Source organism: Oryctolagus cuniculus, chromosome 6 (assembly GCF_964237555.1).
Source record: "Oryctolagus cuniculus chromosome 6, mOryCun1.1, whole genome shotgun sequence".
In the NCBI taxonomy this organism is placed as follows: Eukaryota; Metazoa; Chordata; class Mammalia; order Lagomorpha; family Leporidae; genus Oryctolagus; species Oryctolagus cuniculus.
In genome coordinates, this window is record NC_091437.1 from 59,572,857 (window position 1) to 59,587,706 (window position 14,850).

General features: G+C 47.5%; 1 protein-coding gene across 5 annotated transcripts in view; it reads left to right on the forward strand.

Moving 5' to 3' along the window:
- Positions 1-1,132: 1,132 nt before the first annotated feature.
- CREBRF (CREB3 regulatory factor) overlaps positions 1,133-14,850 on the forward strand; it is a 90,218-nt gene continuing 76,500 nt past the window's right edge. For 2 of the 5 annotated variants that reach the window (XM_070076423.1, XM_070076424.1), the window contains exon 1: positions 1,207-1,334. The gene's annotated coding sequence lies outside the window, so the exon portion shown is untranslated. Of the gene's footprint in view, positions 1,335-14,850 lie in introns of all 5 variants that reach the window. The other 3 variants (XM_070076425.1, XM_008255394.4, XM_051843622.2) reach the window with 3 other exon arrangements.

Sequence of the window (14,850 nt, forward strand, 5' to 3'; positions counted from 1 at the left end):
GAGGGCATTGAGCCTCACAGAGGTCAGGTAATTTAGCTGGTTCACAAGCGGTAGCATAAAGACTCAAATGCAAGTTGTCCATCCAGCAGTCAGTATGCAATGACTGCCCCAGTGCCAGGCATGGAAGGCAGAGGATAAACAACACAGTTACTCCCTTCCCTCTTGAATATTATAGACTACTGCAGTCTTTTGATTCTCCAGTCCCTGGTTTTGACACTGTTTCCCTAGATCTGTCCAAAAATCTGTTTTTCAAAGACAATTACTCTTAAGAGAAAAGTAGCATTTTGAAGAAATCTAGCTAAGTATCCCGATCTCCTATTCTGGTGCTTGCTTACTGAAAACTTATGTGCTGTGATCAGATGACACAAGGTCTGTGTCCTTAAGAAGTCTGAAGAGCATTCTGGAAGCAGAGACCATGTTCCAGTCCCAGCGAGGTCATTTACTAGCCGCCTGACCTTGGGTAAGTAACATAACCCTCTGAGCCTTCCCTTCCCCAGCTGAAAAATGGGTATATTGTTACTGCATGTGCTTGCAGGGAGAACGAATTCCGATGATGTGCCCATCACACAGCACGTTACTGTTGCCGAGTGTTTTGAAGGCTTCTCTAGGCGCTTCTAGGAAAAGTTGGTGTGTACCGTAAGCATACAGGTCTTCACTTTCTTAAAGGTGCACGCAGTCTAACTGATCCCTGTGTCTGGAGGATTCAGGCTCCATAAATGTTAACTGAACCGTAAAACAAACGAACAACCGAAAGCCAAGTCAGTTTATCAGTGAGCGGGGAGGCAGCGCATAAAACAGAACGCCGGTACAACCCTCTGATTGATGCGCCCTCAGTCCCTTCAAATTGCAGTGAACTGAAGCCGTAAAACTGGCACACGGACACTTCAGGCCTCACAAACCTTCTGAGACCAGATAAAACGCTGTATATGAAAACCCAGGTTAACTCAACACCCTCTACAAACGTGAGAGCGCTGCTGGCTACCAAAGCCAGCCCACGCCCACGCTGCAGTGGCAGGCGCTGAACCCCAGCTCCGCCCTCTCTTCCTGGTTTTCCCCGGCAACCCGCCCCTCCGCTGTCATGTGACAGGGGTGCCCTGCCAGGTCGAGCCTCTGATTGGCCGAGCTGCAGAGCGCCTCGCGATTGGCTCGAGGCCGGCGGGCCCCCGCCTCCCTCCTCCTCCTCGCCGCGGCCCACGTGAGGGGGGCGAGTCACGCGATTTCCGGGAACCCGTCAGGAAGGACATAAACAAAACAAACCCGAGGCAGCATGGAGAGGGGCCGCGGCCCCTGCAGCGGAACCGGACCCAGCCCCTGAGTCGTCGCCACACCTACAGGTGAGCGACGCTGCCCGCTGCCCGGGACCTGCAGGGGCCCGGGCCAGGGGACCATCCAGGCGCGGGGCGGAGGAGGGCCGCTGGCCTAGGTGGCAGTAGCGCCGGCTCTCTGGGCCGGGCCGGCGCGGGGCGGGGGCTCGGACAGGGGCCGAGTCTGGAGGCGCGCGGAGCGCGGGCCGCCGCCTGCCGGGCACGGGGGCTCCGCTCCCCTCCCCCACCCCCGGCCTGGGACGGTTACATAAAAGCGCGGGGCGGCGGTAGATGGGACCGGCGGCCGGGCAGCAGGCTAGGCCGGGGGTGGGCAGCGCGGGTCGTCCGCCCCTGCCAGGCCGCCCGGCCCTCGCGGCTGCCTCCAAGCCCCGGGGCTGCGGGAGCCGGCAACCGGCCTGTCAGAGCAGCGAGCGGGTGGGAGGGGCCCAGGAGGGGAAGGGAGGCGAGGCTGGCGGGGGAGGAGAGAGAGGGGCGTGTGAGGAAAGGGCCAGGGCCGCGGAGGTTAGAGTCGGGCTGGCGGCAAGAGACAGGGAGGCGCGGGCTAGGGATGGGGGGGCGTCCTGCAGGGGTGCCTCGGGGGCGGCCGCTCCCCCTTCCGTCCCCGCCCCAGGGGCGGCTGGCGAGAGGGGCCTCCCTCCCGGGATTTGTTTATATGTCTTCTCAAAGCAGCCTGAAGCGGCTTGGGGGCGGAGCCCTGGGAGTGGAGTGGCAGATGATGCCGTCCAATGGAGCAGGCAGACGGGGGCTGGGACACCAATGGGCGCAGGGGAGGCGGTGTCGCGGGGGGGGTTCCCCCCCAATTTGTTAGGTTGTGTCGGGGGTGGGCCGGGCGGGGCGGCCATGTTGGATGGGAGGGGACCAGTGATGGTGGGTCACTGAGAGGGGAGGAGACAGGGCAAAGGGCGAGGGATCGGGGCCGGGGGCGACTCGGCGTCTCAGGGCCAGTCCTTTCGGGTCGGGAAGTAGCTCAGGGGAGCCTGGCCCCGACCTGCCGCTCTCCTCACTCGAGCAGGAGCGGCAGGAAAGTACCGTGGGCTGTCAAACCTCCCCCGGGGGTGGTTCCTGGGACTCGATGGAGCTCGGTCTCTGGATTTTCCCTCTTTCTTGGCCCTACGCTTCCTGACAGACCCGGCAGCCAAACCCTCTTAACCCGAGAAAGCAAACCTGTCAGCTGTTTCTGAGCGGGCTTGAGCCTTAAGACTGCCTTAAGGAGGTACTTGGAGAACTAGCGGTTTGCATTTCTTTTCCAGGCCTCAGAAGGAGGCAAGCATTGAGGGGGAAGTTCCGCTTTTCTGGTTATTGCAGAGCGAAACCCGGACTAGAAAAACCGAGAAAGTTGAGGGCTGGGCGGGGCTTTCATTTTCTCATCAGGCTGCGTGCTGAATCTAAGTAATTTACATAAATGGTAGCTCACATAAATCAACTTTATGGGAAAACTGAACCGTGAGAAAATTAGTTAGGTTTTTAGGTTCTTTCGGACTTTGTCTTGCGAATACCCTTGCAGGTGAGAAAGAAGATTACAGACTGACTTAATAAAAAGCAGAAAGTAAGACTTTCATGTAAATCGTGTGATCTATGGTAAACTGGTTGTTACTTGATTGGGTTTTAAAGCTTTGTCTCCTTTTCTTTAAATCCAGACTAGCTAGGAGATACACCAAAGGCGAATGGGAAAGTGGTATGAGTACCTTATTGGAAAATCACTTGACTTTAATTGTATTGTGATCATTTTGGCATCGGGTTTCCCTTGTTAACTGCCTAGACTTTTGCTAACAACAGCCTATAACCTATGACTGCAGTGGTATTTCAAGGGTACCAGGCTTTTGGTGCTTCTTTAGTTAAGCACTTAGGCATAGGAACATCTTTATCTTGCAGGAATTGTTCAAGAGTTGGCAATATTTGAGAACTGGCAAAATCTCCTGTTAACCAGAAGAAAAAAATTAATAAATGACATTGATTTTTCTATTAATTTTTTCGTGCATGACTCAGTTCTGTTAAGAATGATATGTAAAAATATAACTTGTGGTTATTTGCTAGCCTTTCTGGTTCTAAAGTATAATTTCTGCAGTAAATAAAATGAGTATTAGCTTATCTTTTTCTAGTTCTTATCAGTATTGTGTTGCTTTCCAAACCCAGGCCCTTCACAAGATCCATAAGTATGAAAGAGAAATATAGCTAAAATTAAAACAACTGTTTCATTGATATCTAGGATATATATTCCAAGCAGTTTTTGTTGTTGGTTAATAGTCAATTTACATTGTTTATTTAATTTTTAAAAAAGATTATTTGAAAGGCAGAAATAGGAGGAGAAAGAGAGAGAGAGAGAGAGAGAGAGAGAGAGAGAGAGAGAGATGATCAGTTAATCCACTGGTTCACTCCCCAAATGGCTGTAATTGCTGGGGCTAGGCCAGGCTGAAGCTAGGAGCTTCTTCCTGGTATCTCATGTTGGTGCAAGGGCTCAAATACTTGGGCCATCTTCCTCTGCTTTCCCAGGTACATCAGCAGAGAGCTGGATCGGAAGTGGAGCAACCAGAACTCCAACCAGCACCCATATGTGATGCTGGCATTAACTTTCTATGTCATAGCACCAGCCCCATATTTGATATTTTATACCAAGAATGGCAGATACCATTCTTACTTGGCAGAACTTTGATATTTTTGTTTTTTACTATGAATGGTAGAGCAGCTTTTGGGTTTTTATTTTACTTTAAAAAATTGTTTTTCAGGGCTGGCACTGTGGCATAGTGGGTAAAGCTGCTGCCTGCAGTGCCAGCATCCCATGTGGGCACCTGTTTGAATCTTGGCTGCTCCACTTCTGATCCTGCTCTCTGCTATGGCCTGGGAAAGCAGTAGAAGATGGCCTGTGTCCTTGGGCTGCTGCAGCCACATGGGAGACCCAGAAGAAGTTCCTGGCTCCGGATCTACCCAGCTCTGGCCATTGCAGCCATTTGGGGATGGAGGACCTCTCTCTTTCTGCCTTTCAAATAAATAAATTTAAAAAATGATTTTCAAGACTTATTTATTTGAAAAACAGAGTGACGGGGGAGAGACAGAGTTTTTCCATCAGCTGGTTTGTTTCCCAAAAGGCCGCAATAGCTGGGGCTGGATCAGACCAAAGCCAGGAGCCCAGAACTACATCTGGGTCTCCCTTGTAGGTATCAGGAGACCCAAGTATGGGTACCATTTTCTTCTGCTTTCTGAGGAGCATTAGCAGGGAACTGGATTGGAAGCTAAGCAGTCAGGGCTTGAACTGGTATTCTGATATGGAACACTGGTGTTACAAGAGGCAGATTAATCCATTGTGTCACAACACTGGTCCCAACTTTGAGATTTTTAGACTAGTGTTTTTAGACTGGTTTTTCACCTACAAGGGACTGAATATGCCCAGAAGATATTTTGGAGACTCTGCTGCCTTCTCATTCTCTATATGTCATGGCAGAGGAAAACTCTTTTTTTTCAAGATTTATTTTATTTATTTGAAAGAGAGTGGGAGAGACACAGAGATCTTCGACCCACAGGTACATTCCCCAGATGGCCCAGATGGTTGGGGCTGGGCCAGGCTGAAGCCAGGAGGCAGGAACTCCATCTGTGTCTCGCGTGTGGCAGGCAGGGGTCCAAGTACGTGGGCCATCTTCTGCCTTCCCAGTCACATTAGCAGGGAACTGGATTGGAAGCAGAGCAGCCAGGACTCAAACTGGCACTTCAATATGGGATCTGGTGTCACAGACAGTGGCTTATCCTGTTGTGCCACGTACCAGCACGAAGACAAACTGTTACAAAGATAGCATCCTATTTAGTTTACTGGTTGGATGTGTGTGGGCCCTCGGACACCAACGTAAGGAGTCCTTGGGCCCCTGCACTCACGTGGGAGACCTGGAAGAAGCTCCTGGCTTCAGATTGGTCCAGCTCCTGCTGTTGTAGCTGTTTTGGGAATGAACCAGCGGATGGAAGATCTCTCTCTCTGTAATGCTGCCTTTCAAATAAATAAATAAATCTTTAAAAAAGTAAGAGAGTAGCTACTATGATTATTGGTGGGATTAGCTAAATATGTATGAAATGCAAGAAAGGATGAGTTTGTATGTTGATTCTATTGTTGTAGCACAATGGTTTTTTTTTTTTTTAGATTTATTTATTTATTTATTCACTTGACAGGCAGAGAGAGAGAGAGAGGGATCTTCCATCTGCTGCTTCACTCTCCAAATGCCTGCAACAGCTAGGTCTTGGCCAGGCTGAAGCTAAGAGTCAGGAACTCCATCCTGGTCTTCCACATTCGTGGCAGGAACCCGAGAAGTTGGGCCATCATCCCTTGCCTCCCGTGCCATTAGCAGGAAGCTGGATCAGAAGCACAGAATAGCCAGGCCTGAAACTGGCACTTTGATATCAGATGTGGGCATCCCAAGTGGAGGCTTAACCTGGTGTACCACAATGCCCACTTCATAGCAGTTTTTAAAATATTAACACAACTAAATTCATTGGTTGTTTCTTTTTTTTTTAAAGACTTATTTTATTTATTTTAAAGAGTTACAGAGAGAGACATAGAGAGAGAGAGGTCTTCCATCCTCTGGCTCACTCCCCAAATGGCCACAACAGCTGGAGCTGCACCAATCCGAAGCAAAGAGCTAGGAGCCAGGAGCTTCTTCTGGGTCTCCAATGTGGGTGCAGGGGCCCAAGGAGTTGGGCCATCTTCTACTGCCTTACCAGACCACAGCAGAGAGCTGGATCGGAAGAGGAGCAGCTGGGACTAGAACCAGTGCCCATATAGGATGCTGGTGCTTCAGGCCAGGGCATCAACCCACTGTACCACAGTGCCAGCCCCTCTTTCTTTTTAAAGATTATCTTTCTACTACTTTCCCAGGTGCATTAGCAGGGAGCTGGATTGGAAGTGGAGCTACTGGTACTGAACTGGGACTCATTTGGGATGCCTTGTCAGAGGCAGCGGCTTTACCCACTGCACCACTACGCCATCCTCCTTTAGTTACTTTTTTTTTTTTAAATATTTATTGATTTGGAAGGCAAAGTTACACACAGAAAGGGAGAGAGAGATCTTCCATGTGCAGGTTCACCCCCAAATGGCTGCAATGGGCCAGGCCAAAGCCAGGAGTGAGGAGCTTCCTCCAGTTATCCCACATGGGTGCAGGGGCCCAAGGACTTGAGCCATCTTCTGCTGCTTTCCCAGGCACATTAGCAGGGAGCTGAATTGGAAGTGGAGCAGCTGAGACTTGAACTGGTACCCATATGGGATGCTGGTATCAGCAGGTGGAGGCTTTACCCACTACACCTCCAGCAGTTGGTTTTAAAGTTTAATTTTTAGGATTGGCAATGATGTGATTTTGAAATGAAGTAGCAGAGGCTTGTTTGGTTTCTATGTGAGTTTATTCTTTGATGTTTGGGGGAAGAGTTCAGTTCTTTGAATGTATTCCATAGTTCATTATAGAGCACATAAGCTCTTAAATTATCGATAGACATACATTTGTCAAATTGTTCTGATTATTCTAAGATTGATTGATGTGCTTTTTCCCATATCCAGCCCAATTGTAAATATTTAGGTTTTGTGGGCTATGTAATCTCTAATACTCAGCATGAAAACAGCCACAAAATATATGTTTGACTTGCATTCCAATAAAACTTTAATTACAAGAACAGGCAGTGCTTCCATTTAACCCCATGGCTGTGATTTGTTGACTCCCATTGTAAGACATCAGATTTTAAGTGCTTAGATATGAAGGGGTATTGCAGGATATGTAAACAACACCATAGGTAAATTTCAGCACATACAGAATGTACATATGTCCTTCCTTGAAAGATTGTTAGTAGAAGAGCATGTGACCATATTGTTTTCTATATTTTTACTTCATTTACATATAGATGCTTTCCTGAAAAGCTTTTTAAAGCAAATATTGATATAAGTCCTATTTATTTAGAGTTGCAGTCTAATTGAAAAATTTTGGCTTTAAGATAGGATACCCAAGAACTTTACTACATTCAGAAATGGTCCTATTTGGTTTAAAAGTGCATTTAGCATATCATTCCTAACAAAATTCTGTACAGCTGCTTCAAGAGATGTTGCTCAAGTGAATCGTCAATACTTGCAGTGCTTTATTCAAGTATATAGTTGGTTTAGAAGCTACATTGTACGATTGCCTGATGTGTTTGTAGAATTACATGAATAGGGTAGGATGCTTTTTCAAGGCCCCCCAAAATCCAGGTAGCCTCCCTTCTGTAGACGATGTCACATGGTGCTAACTGCCTGTGAAGCAGAGATGTTATGATCTAAAAATAGCACACAAGGCAGGTACTTAATTTTTTCATCAATAGCTTTTGCCATGTTTTTAGATAATATTTTGCTGTTTTTGTTGGCTAAAACTGGATTAAAAGGGGAAACATAAAAGTTAAAAAGATATTTTGACCTTTTTTGAACTGAAAAGCATCATGTGTCTTGTAATCTTATTTCTAGTTCTATCTATTCTATTGTTTGGCTGGATGACGATGGGTAATCTCTGTTTATTAATTTATAATGACTTCAGTTAATGATGTTTTCCATGTCATAGAGGATATTGGAAAATTTTTAGTTATTGTGTTCTCAAAATCTTGTAGTTTGAATATGCTAATATTTCAAGCTACTTGGAACTACCTCTCTTATCTGGATTTAATTTTCTTTCTCTTGGCATCACTGCCCTCTCTGTTTATTAGCATTAACCTGTAAAGTCCTTGAGGTTAAAATCTACATTTTGTTTCTGTGTACTCACTGCTTCACACTGTGCTTAAAACCTCTGAGTACTCTGGAACTGTTTAAATAGTGCATTACTAAGAACTACTTATCTGGAAAGTAATAAAGTTTACTGTTAGTTGAGATGTTGGGCTTTTGGAGTGGAGGAATTAATCACCATCTGTTCAAAGAAAAAGCCTTAATTCAAAAGATGGCTCTTTTAAGAAACATAAAGAAGCTATTATAATGTTGTTTAAAAATCCCCTTTTGATAATTTGTTTTCTGATAAACTTCATCAGTTAGACTTGATTAATATTCTTTCTAAGCACAAAAGTTATGCTTTGTTCTTTGCTCTTGTCATTAGCTCTTGGCACACTTGGTTTCTGAATATTTGACAGATGTGAATGAAACCTACATTTTTACAGGTTTAGGATAATTGTTCATTTGTATAGCTGGATTCCTTTTTGGGGTGAGTACTATAAAATCCTTTTGTTAATAAGGCTAGTTCAGGGGCTGCTGCTGTGGTGCAGTAGGTTAAAGCTCTGGTCTGCAGCTCTGGGCATCCCATATGGGCGCTGGTTCGAGTCCTTGCTGCTCCCCTTCTGATCCAGGTCTCTGCTGTGGCCCGAGAAAGCAGTAAAAAGATGGCCCAAGTCCGTATGGGAGACCTGGAAGAATCTCCTGGCTTTGGCTCAGCTCTGGGCACTGTGGTCATTTGGGGAGTGAACCAGTGGATGGAAGACCCCTCTCTCTCCCTCCCTCCCTTCCTCCTTCCCTTCCTCTCTCTCTCTCTCTGTTAACCTTTTCAAATAAATAAAATAAATCTTTTTTAAAAAATATGGCTAGTTCGCTTTGGAGTAGGCTAGCTTTGCAGAAAGTTTAGTGCTTGGGACTACAATGGTACTTTGCAACCACTGTGCTGTTCCATTCCATCGTCAACCAAGTCATGTATGCTTTTTGACCAATTCATAACCTTTCTTCCAAAATCTGCATGGAAAGTCTTTTCCTGAACAGCTTTCTGAACTACTGTTTACTCTCTTATTAATTCCAGGCAATACTAATTGTCTCATTCTGTTCTTTGAACACCAAAACCACTTATACACTTTGTTGCAAAGTTTTATTTTCACTGTTTATCTTTGGATATTGTTGTCTATGATGATTTCTGGTGAAAACTTCATGAGCTTGCTTATAGTTTTTCCTCCAGTTTTCTTCAAATTAAAAAAAAAGATTTATTTATTTATTTGAAAGAGGAAGATAAGGAGAGAAGCCTGTCGCTCCCCATCTTCGTGGAGGAACGACACAGGACCCTGCTCTGTTCTTCTGTCTGCTCGGCCCTCCCCGGGTTTGCTGCTGGTTCTTCCCGGGTTGGCTACCGACCCTTCCCGGGTTGGCTGCTGGTCCTTCCCGGGTTGGCTACCATCCCTTCCACCTCCGTGGAAGGGCGGTTCCCCCTGCCACATTCCCCACTTCCGCGGGGGAGCGGCACACCGCCGGCCGGCTCTCTCGGGGGCTGCACAGGTGTTCCCCTTAGATGTTCCTGGTGCAAGCCGTCTCTCTCCTCCTTTATAGTCCTCTTCCACCAATCCCAACTCTGCTACCCACACGCCGAGTATGCTGCTCTCCTCCAATCAGGAGCAGGTCCCACAGTTTATTGGTTGAACTGGAGGCAGCTGTGTAGAAGCTGTTTCCCTTCCCAGCGCCATATTGTGGGAAAGCAGATGCATAGAATAAGTCTTAATTCCAGTAACTTAGTCTAGTCCGAGTTGCTCCCAGTTGCTCCCCACAGAAGCCGAGAAATTTTCTATCTACTGGATCACTCTCCAGATGGCCGCAACAGCCAACACTGGGTCAGACAAAGTCAGGAGTCTCCCACATGAGTGGCAGGAGCCCAAACACTTGAGCCATCCTCTGCTGCTTTCCCAGGCATACTAGCAGGGAGCTGGATTGAAAGTGTACGAGTAGCTGGAGCACAAACTGGTGCCCATAAGAGATGCTGGCATCACAGGCGGCAGCTTTAAAACCTGCTAGGCCACAACACCAGCCCCTTTAGATTATTGTACACTTATTTTTTTCAGTACACTGTTTAGTCTTTGTGGGTTTAAGGAGCTGCTTTATTCTGTAGTGGAATTTCCTTCTTTGATGGATACATACCATTCCTGATGGAATTACTGCCTTCTTTAAGGTGTGTCACTCACCAAGAAAGCATTAAAAAATAAAACTTAATTTAAATTTTTTTTTATTTATTTGAAAGGCAGAGTTACAGACAGAGAGAGGGAGAGACAGGGAGAGAGAGCTTTTCCTTCCACTGGTTCACCCCCCACATGGCCACAATGGCTGGGGCTGTGCCCATTCAAAGCCAGGAGTCTGGAGGTTCTTCCATGTTTCTCTTGTGGGTGCAGGGGCCCAAGCTCTTGGGCCATCTTCCGCTTCTTTCCCAGGCACATTAACAGGGAGTTGGATTGGAAGTGGAAAAGCTGGGTCTTGAACTGTCACTCACAGGGCAAACAGGCTTTGCAAGTGGCAGCTTAACTTGCTATGTCACAATGCCAGCTCCCAAAGTAAAACTTTTATTTTTTTTTTTTTTTTTTTGACAGGCAGAGTGGACAGTGAGAGAGAGAGACAGAGAGAGAGAAAGGTCTTCCTTTGCCGCTGGTTCACCCTCCAGTGGCCGCCGCTGCAGCCGGCGCACCGCGCTGATCCTGGCAGGAGCCAGGAGCCAGGTGCTTTTCCTGGTCTCCCATGGGGTGCAGGGCCCAAGCACCTGGGCCATCCTCCACTGCACTCCCTGGCCATAGCAGAGAGCTGGCCTGGAAGAGGGGCAACCGGGACAGAATCCGGCGCCCCAACCGGGACTAGAACCCGGTGTGCCGGCGCCGCAAGGTGGAGGATTAGCCTATTGAGCCACGGCGCCGGCTCCCAAAGTAAAACTTTTAGAAAGTCCTTATGAAGAACAATTAGAAGTAGGATGGGTGTACTTTCAAATTATTTACCTTAAAAAAGGAAGCCTTCTAGCATCCTACTTATGTTGCGTAAAGTGAATTGAGCATGTCCAGTTTTTTGATTTTTTGTTTTTTAGTAAGGTTTCCAGTTTCCATCCTTTCTATTGAATCTTCTAAAGTTGCCAGTAGACTAAGAGAGGAGACAGGCATTGCAGTACAATGTTATCATAGTATTTCTTTCTTTTTTTTTTTTTTTTTTGACAGGCAGAGTGGACAGTGAGAGAGAGAGACAGAGAGAAAGGTCTTCCTTTGCCATTGGTTCACCCTCCAATGGCCGCCGCGGCCAGCACGCTGCTGCCAGCGCACCGCGCTGATCCGAAGCCAGGAGCCAGGTGCTTTTCCTGGTCTCCCATGGGGTGCAGGGCCCAAGCACTTGGGCCATCCTCCACTGCACTCCCGGGCCACAGCAGTGAGACAGAGAGAAAGGTCTTCCTTCTGTTGGTTCACCCCCAAAATGGCCCCTACGCACTGCGCCATTCTGAAGCCAGGAGCCAGGTGCTTCCTTCTGGTCTCCCATGCGGGTGCAGGGCCCAAGCACTTGGGCCATCCTCCATTGCCTTCCTGGGCCACAGCAAAGAGCTGGACTGGAAGAGGAGCACCCAGGACAGAATCCAGCGCCGCAACTGGGACTAGAACCTGGTGTGCTGGCATCGCAGGTGAAGGAGTAGCCAAGTGAGCCGCGGCGCCGGCCATGATAGTATTTCAGAACAAGATGTTCTCAAAGTATGGAAGAAGGACTGCTAACTCTGCCTGGGAAGGTTGGAGAAGCTTCACAGAAAAGATGACATTGGAACTGGGTTTTGAAGAAAAGTAAAGGAAGCATTCTAGTCCAGTTGACAAGGCTTAACAGGCAGAAAAAAAAAAAAAGGCTTTACAGGCATGCAGATGCAGATAAAAGGCTTGAGTTAAGGCAGAGGTTGGTGAGGGAAGGTGGTATAGAAGATGAGGAAACTGATTTGTAGGGTTTAGGAGGAAAGTTTTTTTTTTTTGTTTTTTTTTGTTTTTTTTGTTTTTTTTTGACAGGCAGAGTTAGAGAGAGAAAGGTCGTCCTTCCGTTGGTTCACCCCCAAAGTGGGCGCTACGGCCGGCGCACTGTGCCGATCTGAAGCCAGGAGCCAGGTGCTTCCTCCTGGTCTCCTATGAGGGTGCAGGGCCCAAGCTGTTGGGCCATCCTCCACGGCCCTTCTGGGCCACAGCAGAGAGCTGGACTGGAAGAGGAGCAACCGGGACAGAATCCGGTGCCCCAATTGGGACTAGAACCCCAGGTGCCAGCGCTGCAGGCAGAGGATTAGCCAAGTGAGCCGCGGCGCTGGCCTAGAACTTTTTTTTTTTTTAAAGTTTTTTTTTTTTTTTTTTTTTTTTTTTTTTTTAATTTGAAAGTCAGAATTACACGGAGGCAGAAGGAGAGGCAGAGAGAGAGGTCTTCCATCTGCTGGTTCACTCCCCAGATGGCCACAATGGCCGGGGCTACACCGAACTGAAACCAGGAGCCAAAAGCTTCTTCTGGGTCTTCCATGCAGGTGCAGGGCCCCAAGCACACAGGCCACAGCAGAGAGCTGGATCAGAATTGGGTCTTGAACCAGTGCCCATATGGGATTCCGGCACTGCAGACGCCGGCTTTACCCCTGATGCCACAGTGCCGGCCCCTAGGAAAGAACTCTTAACCTTCACCTTGTCCTTTCATTCTCCTGAGCCTCTTCTGTATTTTTGGGTCTCTGGTCTCTCTTCTCTGTAGATCTGATTTTAGTTGGTTGGTCTTTTCCCCTAGTTTTTGGCTTTTCCTTTAATTCCTAGTCAGGGTTTGACATACTTATTTCTTTTCTGATCTGTTGGTATCTGACCAAGGTGTCCCTTGCTTTTATTTCACTCCATAACTCCATTTCCTTTTTCTTTTTTGGTTTCCTTGATCCATCCCCTTTTCATTATTCTTCATTGAAAAACAAAACAGGTGGGCATTTGGCACAGCAATTAAGTTGCTGCTTAGGATGCCTGTATTCTCTATCCAAGTGCCTGGGTTGGAGTCCTAATTCTGCTATCCATTCCAGTTTCCTGCTAATGCATACCTTGGGAGGCAGCAGATGATGGATCAAGTATTTGTGTCCCTGCCACCCATGTGGGATACCTGGACTGAGTTTCTAGCCTCTGGCTGCAGCCTGACCCAAAAAAAAAAAAAAAAAAAAAAAAAAGAATTGTTGGGGCAGGCATTGTGGCACAGCGGGCTAAGCTGACACATGTGACTGACATCTCATGGCAATGCCAATTCATCTCCCTACCAATGCACCTGAGAAAGCAGTTGGAAGATGGCCCAAGCACTTGGGCCTCTGCACCCACATGGGAGAACTGGAGGGAGTTCTTGGCTCCTGACTTCATCTTGGCCCAGCCCTGACTGCTGTGACCGTTTGCGGGGTGAACCAGCAGATGGAAGATACTCATTCCCTCTCTCTCTGTAACTACCTTTCAACTAAATAGTAAATAAATAAATCTTAAAAAAAACACCCAGGAGGTTTTTTTTTTTTTTTTTTTTTTTGACAGGCAGAGTGGACAGTGAGAGAGAGAGAGAGAAAGGTTTTCCTTTGCTGTTGGTTCACCCTCCAATGGCTGCTGCGGCCGGCGCGCTGCGCTGGATCCAATGGCAGGAGCCAGGTGCTTCTCCTGGTCTTCCATGGGGTGCAGGGCCCAAGCACTTGGGCCATCCTCCACTGCATTCCCTGGCCACAGCAGAGAGCTGGCCTGGAAGAGGGGCAACCGGGACAGAATCCGGCGCCCCGACTGGGACTAGAACCCAGTGTGCCGGTGCCGCAGGCCGAGGATTAGCCTAGTGAGCTGCGGCGCCGGCCCAGGAGTGGTTTTTTTTAAAGTGAATTGTGGGGTTGGCGTGGTGGCTAGTGCCGGCATCCTATGTGGGTTCCTGTTGGAGTCCTGGCTACTCCACTTCTGATCTAGCTCTCTGCTAATGCACCTGGGAAGGCAGTAGAGGATGGCCCAAGTCCTTGGGCCCCTGCACCCTCATAGGGCACCCAGAAGAAGCTTCTGGCTCCTGGCTCCTGGCTTCAGATCAGCCCAGCTCCGACCATTTGGGGAGTGAACCAATGGGTAGAATACTTCGCGCTCTCTCTGTAACTCTGCCATTCAAATAAATTAATACATCTTTTAAAAATGAATTGTTTAACAGTTATTTATTAAGAGTGCCAATTGTTAAATCAACAACGGGAGTCACTGGGTACAGGCTCCCCACGTAGGATCTCTGTCCTTAATGTGTTTTACTATGATACTTAAAAACAACACTACTAGTCGAACAATACCCTATACCTTGTGTGGTTGTGTGAGTGCAGCCTGTTGAAATCCTTGCTTAGTATATACTAAAGTATATATATATGAAGGTAATTGAAAATGAAACTGGATGAAGTGCGGGATGGGAGAGGGAGTGGGAGAGGGGAGGGCCACGGGAGGGAGGGAGGTTGTATGGGGGGGAAGCCACAACAATACAAAAGTTGCACTTTGTAAATTCACATTTATTAAATTAAAAAAAACTATAACAAACAAAAAAAGAAAAAAAAGAACTTAAAAAAGTTATTTATTTTGCATATGGATGGAAATGTACATATCTATGGTTTCATTCCTTTTGGAAATCTTGCAAGATCAACTAGTCTTTTTCTGTTTTTAAGACTTACTTGAGACACAGAGTGCCAGAGCTCTCACTGACTGGTTTACTTCCAAATGACCACAGCTGGAGTGGGACTGGAGCAGAATCCAGGAACTGAATCCAAGTCTCTCATATGGGTTTCAGGACCCACCCACTTGAGCCATCACTACTGCCTCCTAG